Consider the following 10,846-nt stretch of genomic DNA (forward strand, 5'->3'; position numbering starts at 1 on the left):
GACACACCCCATATCACCCCGAGAGTAGCGGTAAGGTTGAACGTCTTCCGATACCCAAAAACCTTGGCCTGAGTGTCTCCCCATTGCCCTCTATTCCATCCGGAATGCCCCTCGGCAACCACATGGGCTGTCACCCTACGAGGTGTTGTTTGGGGGACCTCCCAAAACAGGGTTGTACTTTCCTCAACAGTTGTTGTCTTTGCATTCACAGCTTACAGGTTATGTGCAATCTCTGCAACGGGAGCTGCAGAAGATACACCATCGGGTTCGCGAATCGCTCCCCGATCCAAATACAATAACAGGTGTTCTTTCTATTGAGCCAGGTGATTGGGTCGTCCTAAAGAAACATCAAAGAACCGGACTCGAGCCACGGTTCACCGGACCATACCAAGTCCAGCTGACGACACCTACCTCACTCAAGCTCGAGGGACGAGACAACTGGGTGCACGCAAGCCACTGCAAGAAGCTTCTCAGCTACACCAGAGAATGAGGGGTGTCATTTTCCTTTTTCTTTTTGTTTGTATGTCTTACATGTGTGTGAACGGAGGAAAAGATGGCAGATACCCCAACCTTTTATTTAAAATGCACCTACGTTTAGCCAGAACCGCCAACAAAACCAACTGTTGGGTATGCTCTAAGCCCCCACCCAGTCATCACATGTCCGCAATGGCCGCTGTTCATGCCCTATATGACATCCGCGTCGGCATGAAAAAGCAAGGGACCCCTGGTCAGCCCCCACGTAGACATTTATCGGTAGAACTTAATGACACATTTTTAGCAGGTAACATCAGTTTCAGCACCAATATTAGCTCTAGCTCCTGTAGGGCCCTCGTCAGTCCATTATGGGTAACTGGGCAGCTAGGCAGCCCTCAGGTGTGCTTTAACATCAGCTTTGGCACAGGTAACAAGTTTGTTGGGACTACCACCTGCGAGGGAGGTATAACTGTCAATCTGACTAACCAGACTTCCTTTCTGAGTAACCACACTGACCGACCAGACCACGTGTGTTGGAAGGACGGATGTGATGTGCAGACTGAGGGAGCAATCCCCCAGTCTGTGCAACTGTTGCTCAGTGCCAGAGGCCGAACGAGGAACTCCTCCTGCTCTGCTCTGACAGGTCCATACTATTTTCTGTGTGGTTCGGCAGCCTATAGAACATTCCCCCAGAACGCGAAAGGTTCGTGTGCCCTCATAAAGCTAGTCCCCGCATCCTATGTAGTGATGGACCATGAAGAGTTGATGGTCCACAAGAAGGTAAGGATGGCAGGGAGAGTTCGCAGGGAACTGTTCTCTGAGGGCGACCAGGCATGGGCTTGGTTCCCCTCATGGACAGGATGGGGAATAGAACTTATGAAGCGCCTGAACAATTTTTCTGTCATCGTGGATAGTATGTTTAACGAGACCGTAGAGGCTGTCAGAGAAATTGCCCAAGAACAACGGCAGATGGGAATTTTAGTGCTTCAGGAGAAGATGGCCCTCGATTATCTTTTAGCCGCCAAAGGGGGGTTCTGTGAGTTCATCGGAGAGGATTGTTGTACTTGGATAGAAGACACCGATGACAAGGTCCAGGCCCATATGGACAAAGTTAGTGAACTACAGGGAAAAGCTAGAGCTATAGCTAGTGAGGGTTGGAATCCGTTCAAGGGTTTGGGAGGATTGGGAGATTTCCTGTTCTCCATCGGATCTTGGTTGAAGGAAGTGGGAGTGTATATCCTGATGCTTCTCTTTTTCATCTGCCTTTTATATGCCGCGGTGAGATGTTCCTGTTGCCTCATCGACCGTGTAAACCAAGCTCGGGCAGACGACCACATCTCCATGCCCGCTCCTGGGATCCCACTCCAACCACTGATCGGAGGAAGACCTCACCAACCATCCACCTTCTCTACAGATTACGTCCTGGCTTCCCTCTAATTTATCTCTCTGAAGACCACATTCTCCAAGACCTTCAAGCAAGCTTCAAGCCTCATCATGGTTTGTGTCTGCGATTTGGAAAACTGTCTGGGTCGAGACCAGCCTTGTGTGGCCCCGTCTGCAGGGGCAATTTGAGAATCTGTTGCTGGATCTCCCCAGACCACCGTGGGATCACAAGCTTTATTCATACCACAAGTCTGTTTGTGGTTTTTGCAAGAGCCTTCCTGTAGTGAAGGTTCCAACGCTCTTGAGGATCATCGCTTCAATCAAGCCTGTTTGCGTCGAGTCTGCGTCGGGTCTTGTTGTTTCAGGTACCCCGTGGAGCTTTATTCTCAGGGACAACTACAGGAACTCTTTGAAGTTTGAGACTACACCCATCAAGCTGAAGAAGATCAAGAAGGGACACGAGGAGAATATGATAAAACAGGAGGGAATGTCATGGAAATTTTGTATTGTTGGTCGAACTTTAAATGTGTCATGTATTCGTGTTATTCATATGTCTCTCGTGTGGCTTAATTAAAGCTCTGAAGGCTGCAATTGGGCCATGCGCATGTACAATGTATGTATTACAGTACTCAGCTTGGTAGTGGATGAGATGGCAGATCTGCGCTTATAGACCGGCGTGTATACCACCACGGCATTCCATGCGAATGCTGCTGTCAGTAGACCGTGGGCCTGTATCCACATATCAGCAGCATGGTACCACGTGGGCTTCATAACGCAATGCGCAAGCGGTGTGAACTCCACGTGTAGGCTTATGCATATCTTACAACCCATTACCAACTTGAAACTGTATCTTGGATGGATGTGTTTTAATAAAGATCGTATCGGGCCCATCCAGGTACAGACTGATATTTTTAGGGAGTGCTTGTGCAGAGAATTTTACATACCAATAGAAGCTAGTAGGACAGGAAATATGACCTCAGATGGCTCATAGGGGGGAAGGGGAGGAAGTCTGCTGACCTCAGAAGGTTCATGGGGGAGGACCAGTGATAGATAATAGCAAAGGCTATGCTCCAATTGGAATGTACATCCTCTGTATAAGCAATCCCCATTGTATTGTTCGGTGGGAGGGATTGACTTTATTCATGTGGGGGGCATGTGTGTATTCTTAATAAAAACAGAGAGCTGAGCCTAAAGCCGGCCCTTATGTGGATTGCAACCAGCCTTAGAGTGTCGTGTGATCATTCTAGGGTAACGGAGCTCCATCACCCACAAATTCAACAGAACCAAAGTATTTGGATGGGCAGGAATCGTGTAGTTTGGCTGCAGTCGTGGTAAGCGAGATTCGCACAGCTTTATGGGGGATTTCTGCACATCCAACTGCGAGTACTCACGGTAAGGAGAAATTCGTTAAAGCGAATTTCCAAGACAATTGGTTCTCATTCTACCTATTCCACAGCACCTTCAGTGTCACTTACAAGGGTCCCCCAAGATTCTGTTCTTGGACCTCTCCTATTTTTGATCAACACCTTCTCCATGGGTCAGCTGATAGCCTCTCATGTCTTTTAATACCATTTTATGCTGATAACACCCAAATCTATCTCTCTGCCCCTGATCTTACTCCATCAGTCTCCTAATGCAGCACTACTTTACTAACAGACATATCAGTCTGGATGTCACACCACTTCCTCAAACTCAATCTATGCAAAACTGAGCTTGTAATATTATCTTCCCAATGTTCCCCTGACTTCTCTGTCAAAATGGATGGCACAACCACAACTATCAACCAGTCCCCACATGCCAGGGTGCTAGGTGTAATCCTGGACTCTGAAATCATCTTTTGGCCTCACATCTAATCACTGTCCAAATTGTGCTGCCTCAACCACTGCAGCACCTCCAAAATACGCCCCTTCTTAATCAAAGACATCACAAAGCTTCTAATTCGCTCCCTGATTCACTCCCTGGTTATTTCTCCCCTCGGCCACTGCAACTCTGTCCTCATTAGATTACCTTTACACAGGCTATCCACCCTTCAGTCCATCATGAATGCTGTTGCCATACTCATCCACCTTACCAACTGTTCAGTGTCTTCTACCCCTCTCTGCCAATTCCTTCACTGGCTTCTGCTCATCCAATGAATTACATTTCAAATACTAACAACAACTTACAAAGCCATCCATGATTCTGCCCCCAGCTACATCACTGATCTAGTCTCGAAATACCAACCAAATCATTCCCTTTGTTCCTTCTGATACCTCCTGCTTTCTAGCTGTCTTGTCTCTTTCTCCTAAGCTTGACTCCAGGACTTCTCCTAAGCCTCTCTCATCCTCTGGAACACCCTACTCCAATCTGTCTATCTCCTACTGTATTGCCTGCCTCCACCCAACAACTGTACTTTTATTTTCTATATCAGCTCACCCCCACAGTTATTACGGTTTGTATCACTTGACCCTCCCTTTTAGATTGTAAGCTTTAACAAGCAGGATCCTCTGATTCCTTCTGTATTGAATTATATTGTAACTGTATTGTCTGCCCTCATGTTGTAAAGCCTGTGCAGACTGCTGCGCTCCATAAATTCTATATCATATTATGAATAAACAACAATTTTGCAGAAATCTTTTTCCAGTTTGTTAACATTGTAGAGGCATTTTATAATGCTATAACTTCTTTACATTTACTAAACTTTACACTGTTCTCCTAGTTATCTTGATTTGTCTAGCTATTATCATGGAAAATACTGCAAAAAAACTACTACTACCGATGTAGCAAAGTTTTCTCTTTAAATTTTTATTTTCTGTCAAGGTTCAGCACTACATAAGGGGGTGATTTACTAAAACTGAAGCACTCAGAATCTGGTGCCGCTGTGCATGGCAGCTTATCAACTTCTGACTTCAGCTTGTTCAGTTAAACTTTAAATAAACTTTTAATAAAACCTGCAAGTTTAATGGTTTCTATGTAGAGCAGCAACATATTTTGCACGTTCCAGTTTTAGTAAATACCCTCCAAATTGTGAGTGAAAAAACAAGCAATATGTTATTAAGTGGGGGGCTCAATAAGCTAAGCAAAATAGATGCTGGTGTATTTCAGACAATTTGTTGAGGATCTTAGATCTTTTATAACTGAAATTTCCCACAAAAAACAGTAACATTTTGCACAGATTACAAAATCTCTTCATTCTTACCTTAAAAGTAAGTTCACACAGGTAAGGATACCAGTTAACAGCAGGGCAGAGAAAAGTACAAGACTGAAGGCAGAGCTAGTTAATGTATGGACGGAACCCTTTGTATGAAAGACTTTTACTGAATGCCAAGGTTTTACAACATGAAACAAAAAACTCAAGGCTATGGCACTCTTACTGTCAGTCCTACATGAGAAAACAAGACACACCTTATTAGCTTTTTTATCAGGTGAACAAAGCATGTCACAGTTATCAGTTTCACAATGTTGACAGAAAGAATACCCAGCACAGCAAATGCTGATCTATTGGTTAACCCTGGCAGTTAGTACACAATTAAAGTGGAACACAAATGATTACTTTTAAACATTCTAAAGCTTTCCTGAACAACTAGACTATAATATCTAAAAATGCAGACCTCACATCAGAAAACTAAAAATTATCCATCTGAGGTCTTTTATTTTAATTATAGGTGTTAGGGACAGTGCAAGTCAGTGCAAGTTTTTTTATTGTTATTTAATATTAGTTCCACTTGAAGGACATTGAAATTCAGCTGCATTTCTTTTATAACCCACATTCTCAACTAAAGTTTGACATTTCGTGAACTTTTTGCAGAAAAATTTTATGGGTCAAATTGTGGGAGCTGAAATTTAAAACAAAAAATGCTCCGTTGGATATATACGGAAATTAGAGACAAAGTGGGTTAGAGTGATCACAGAATAGTTAAACTGGTTAATTACAGATAAGAGAGACATGTTGGCATGATAAAAAAACTAAGTTTCAAAGAAGGCTAACTTTAACTACCTCAAGACTGGACTGTTGCATCCAATTCCTGCCATGTCACTTTTTTAATGACAATTACTTATTAATGCAACACTGTGCCCAAATTAATTTTATATCATTTTTAGATGGATAGAGCTTTCTTTTTGTGGTATTTAATCACCAGTGTTATTTTTTTATTGCTTGCTACATAAAGGAAAAAAGACCAACAATTTTGAGAAAAAAACATTTCTTAGTATTGCACTTACAACATTCCAAAAATAGTTAAGCCTTATTTAAAATAGCCTTTCAGTGAGACAGATATTGCAGGTGCTCTTGCCACCTCCGGATCTGTCGGACAGAACACCGTCTCGTCACTTCCGGTTGCGTAGCTGCGTCACTTCTGGTCCGCAGCACCGTCACACCCTGACATGTTTCGTCGTTGTAAGTGCAATATTTTGGCTTATTAAAGTGGTTTACCTTGGGTAATACACAATTGGAGCAAATTTCTTTTCTCTTTCTATGTAACTATGGAGAGGAATATATATCATGATCCTGGCTACCATTCTTATCATGGGCAATTATTGGAGGAACTTCCCAGTCTTAACAATTTGGAGTCTGTATAAAGTGGAAAAAAGTCTGTGTTCTGATGACCCTGATTCATGGAATTTATGTAATAAGGCTCATTAAAGACTATGTTCTGGTGAGTGCACACATAAGCGGGGGTGTATGAAAAGCACAGCACGTGGTTTATTTATTTCTGCACTGAGAGTCACAAAGGATTCACATTGTGGAATATTTTTTTGGACGATATTTTTTGGATGATTTTTTTTGTAATTCAATATTGATTACAATGGACTTATATTTTACGGTGTCTTGTGGGCACTATTATAACATATATAATTTGTTTGTTTATTTTTTGTTACATATAATTTTATGTCACTTAATATTTGTGTAAATAAGTTTGTACATAAAGACAATCAAAAGGAATTAGTGTGACACATATATATAATGCGCCGGTAATTATCATTAATATTAGGAGTGGTATTTTTTGGAATAAGTAATACTTACAATTACACTCCAAAACACATTCTGCTATACAATGCCTAAACACGTGTGCCACGCTAAACTATAAAATAATTAATAAACTATGGGGTTGATTTACTAAAACTGGAGAGTGCAAAATCTGGTGCAGCTGTGCAGAGAAACCTATCAGCTTCTATATTTTTTTGTCAAAGCTTTAACAAGCTGAAGTTAGAAGCTGATTGGCTACCATGCACAGCTGCATCAGATTTTGCACTCTTCAGTTTTAGTAAATCAACCTCTATGTGTCACTGTACCGTTTAAAATTTCTAGTGATATATGATCGTGTGAAAATAGAAAATAACTATTAATACAATAAATCAATCCTTATAAATGTACATGATAGTCCTTTGTGTAAAAACACACAATTCCAAACAGATGTGTGGAAAAGTTCAAATCTGTGCAAAATGCGGTCAATCTACAAATAATTGTGAAGATCCTTCAATCAAAAGTGATGAATAATCTTAATGTGTATGGAAAAGAAACCTCCTGCACTGCCAGTAACTATCTAAACTAGGTGAGTTGCAGCAAAAATCTAACTGTGTACCCACAAACTTAGTAAATATGCCAAAAATTATGCTGCACTACTCAATATATAGTGAAAAGCCAATATTCAAAGTTCTAACCATCAATTCCAAATCAAAAAGTAAATTCAAGTAACTCAATCAGTAAACACTCAGCTGAGCACAGCTCACCGTGACAATAACGTGAATATACATGTATATATCCCAAATATCAAAGGGAACAAAGAAAAAAAAATAAAGGATAAAGAAAAAAAGTGGTAAAATAATGAACAAAAACACCAGGCTGAGCAACTTCCCCTAATGTGATAACGTGAACTGATGATTCACATGTTAAATAACATACAGTGAGAAATTACAATCAGAATGATAATATATACAAAACAATTATTGGGTACCTGATAATATAAATAAACACTCGACAGAGCTCCTCTATTATGGAAAGGTTAACTGGTGAATATATATATATATATATATATATATACACAGTGTATATATACATATATATATATATATATATATATATATATATATATATATATATATATGTATATATATAATCAATGTGAAAATAATAGGAATACAAAATCAGAGTAATAAACACCTGGCTAGGAATCCTACATAACAAAGCAAAACAAGTGCAAAAAATCACAGTGTGGAAAAATAGTTCAAATAAAGTCAATTGTGCAAAAAAAAATCTCTTCAATAATCAATACATTGATTCAATTCAAATAATTCAATCAGCCGGGTGTTTATTATTTTACCACTTTTTTCATTATCTTCTATTTTCTTCTCTGTATGTATAGTATATTCATCTTATTGTCACGGTGAGAGGTGCTCAGCCAGGTGTTTACTGATTGAGTTAATTGAATCTACTTTTTGATTTGGAATTGATGGTTAGAACTTTGGTTATTGGCTTTTCACTATATATTGATTAGCACAGAATCATTTTCTGTATATTAATCTTAATGTGTATGTGCTCCTCGTCCACCGACACCAGAGGCAACAAACTGGTGGCTTCTCACTTTAAAATGATGACCCTTAAAGAATAAAGGTCACACAGCCCATCTTCCCTTTAAGAGCCATGAACCACTCAAACACTGACAAGCTAGTGATGTTTCATTCAAAGATCCTCTCCAGTGTAAAAAATGCTCATAAAAGATACAAAATGGAAACTTTGTGGTCTCTGTTTGCAAGCAATAATAATCTTTATTCTAACCAAGGATCACACTCACAGACACTGAGTATAGTGAGGTTAAACAACAAGGCTTCAGAACAGGATGTATCCTGTGTCTCAACACTCTCTTCAGCTTCAGGGTGACAGCTTCAGCTGTCCCTGGAAATGGGCTGTTCATACACCAAAGAAGGAACATTTCAACTCCCTGTGAGTGCTTGCTACTGCTCCTCCCTATGGGTTATGTTGAAATGAATTTATCAAGAAAATTATGCTATGCCTTCTGAGTATGTGGATCCCACATGTGTGAAACTTTTTCACAGCATAGATGCATATAGGGGCCCAAAATTCAAAGAGCAACTCTGGGCTTTCAAGGTGCATAAAATATGCATCTACGGTACTTTTACTGACTACCCATCATATTTAAGTTCCTGAAGTGCCGAACTTGCCACAAGTTTTTGGAAAATGCAGGAAAGAAAATTAAAATGTATTTTTTTGCACAAAGTTGTCAACTATTAGGATATTTGTAACACACATCGCAGGAATTACACCCCAAAACACATGCTGCTACTCCTCCAAATGTGTGAGACTTTTTCACAGCCTAGCCACATAGAAAGGTTCAAAATCTAAGGAGCATCTTTAGGTGTTTCAGGGACTTAAATTTTAGTTCTAATTTCTTGACTACCTATCACATTTTTTGGAGGCCCTGGGGTATCAGGACAATAGAAACACATGACCACAAGAAGGCATGGTAAGTCTTTTGAAGACTTCATTTTTGGAAAATGCAGAATGAAAATGTATTTTTTTACACAGAGTTGTTAATTAATAATTTTTTTTTAATGCACAGCATAGACATACAGTACTTAGAATTACACCCAAAAACAATGCTACTCCTTTCTAGTGTGGCAATACCACATTTGTGAGACTTTTCACAGGCTAACTACCTAGATAAGCCTCTAAAGAAGCACCTTCAGGCTTTTTAGGGACATAAATTCTACATCTAATTTCCTATCACATTTTTGAAGGCCCTGGAGCACCAGGACAGTAGAAACACTGATAAATGACCACATATTTTAAAAGGCATTGTGAGTCTTTTGAAGACTTCATTTTTTTGCCACAAGTTTTTGGAAAACGCAGAAAGAAAATGAAAATGATTTTTTAAAACAAAGTTGTTGATTTATTAAGACATTTTTCACATACATCCACTTCTTCTGGATATGATGATACCACATGTGTGAGAGTTTTTCAGTGTTACTGATTATGTACCGGACATGACATCTTGCATATCACAAAAATCAACCAATTGTATCAAAAACAGTGTACTTCACCCATATCAGTCTGCGTCCCTATAATTCTAGCAAGCCTAGCCTATTGGTACCTGGCTGCCCCCAACAACGCAATGTTCACTAGAGAGGATGGCTGGAACTGATGATTTGCAGGAACATAATCAGTTGGACATGCAGATGGGTATGTTTAGGTGGCAGGCGGAGACATGGTCAGCAAACAGGCATCGGATTGGTCCAGGCAGAAACATGGTCAATAAACAGGCCATGGTCAATACAGGCAGCAGGCAGAGGCAACACTGCACTGAGTGGTGGTAATCAGGAACACTGTTGCTGGCTTATACTGGTCTGGCGACTGAGGACTAATGTGGCAGCAATCAGGGACACTGTTGCTGACTTACATTGGTCTGGTGACACTGTGTTTGGTGTGGCAGTGATAAGGAACACAGTTTCTGGCATTCAGTGGTATAGGAACACTGGAACTGGTGTGTCAGTGATCAGAAAAATGGTTGCTGGTTGCACTCGTCTGGTGTGATGGCAATCAGGAACATTAATTCTAGCTATATTGGTTTGGAGACACTGTGACAGGTGTGGTGGTAATTGGAGACACTGTGGCTGGCTGCACTATTAGTGCTTGTTCACACATGAGGTTGAGGGGGGTGGTTTTACCACCCCTCAACTGCTACCTCCTTTAACTTTAGAGGCAGTGGCATGCGGTGGCAGGAATTATAGCCCCTGCATTCCTGCCGATGGTGACCTATTCAATGAATGGTGGTGCTTGTTTGGGATCCAAGGGGTTAAAGCAGGAGGTGATGAGGCGATACAACACCTCCTCACCACCTGTAAAATGAATGGATTGAGTTCTTATGGTGACATTATGGCTAGTGTGGCAGTGATCAGGGACATGAGGACTGATGTGGTGGGTGTCAGTGACACTGCAACAGGTGCACTGGTGATCAGGGACACTGTGCCTGGTGTGGCAGTGATTATGGACACT

At 40.7% G+C, this 10,846-nt stretch overlaps 1 protein-coding gene across 1 annotated transcript in view; it reads right to left on the reverse strand.

The window, feature by feature from the left end:
• The window catches only part of LOC149451113 (sulfotransferase 2B1-like), a 135,269-nt gene extending 130,076 nt beyond the window's left edge, over nt 1-5,193 (reverse strand). The window contains exon 1 of the mRNA XM_089690953.1: nt 5,036-5,193. The gene's annotated coding sequence lies outside the window, so the exon portion shown is untranslated. The remainder of the gene's footprint in view (nt 1-5,035) is intronic.
• Between the last annotated feature and the right edge of the window lie 5,653 nt (nt 5,194-10,846).

This window comes from Staurois parvus, unplaced genomic scaffold (assembly GCF_062004578.1).
Source record: "Staurois parvus isolate SC_StPar_1 unplaced genomic scaffold, SC_StPar_1.0 ptg000548l, whole genome shotgun sequence".
Classification (NCBI taxonomy): Eukaryota; Metazoa; Chordata; class Amphibia; order Anura; family Ranidae; genus Staurois; species Staurois parvus.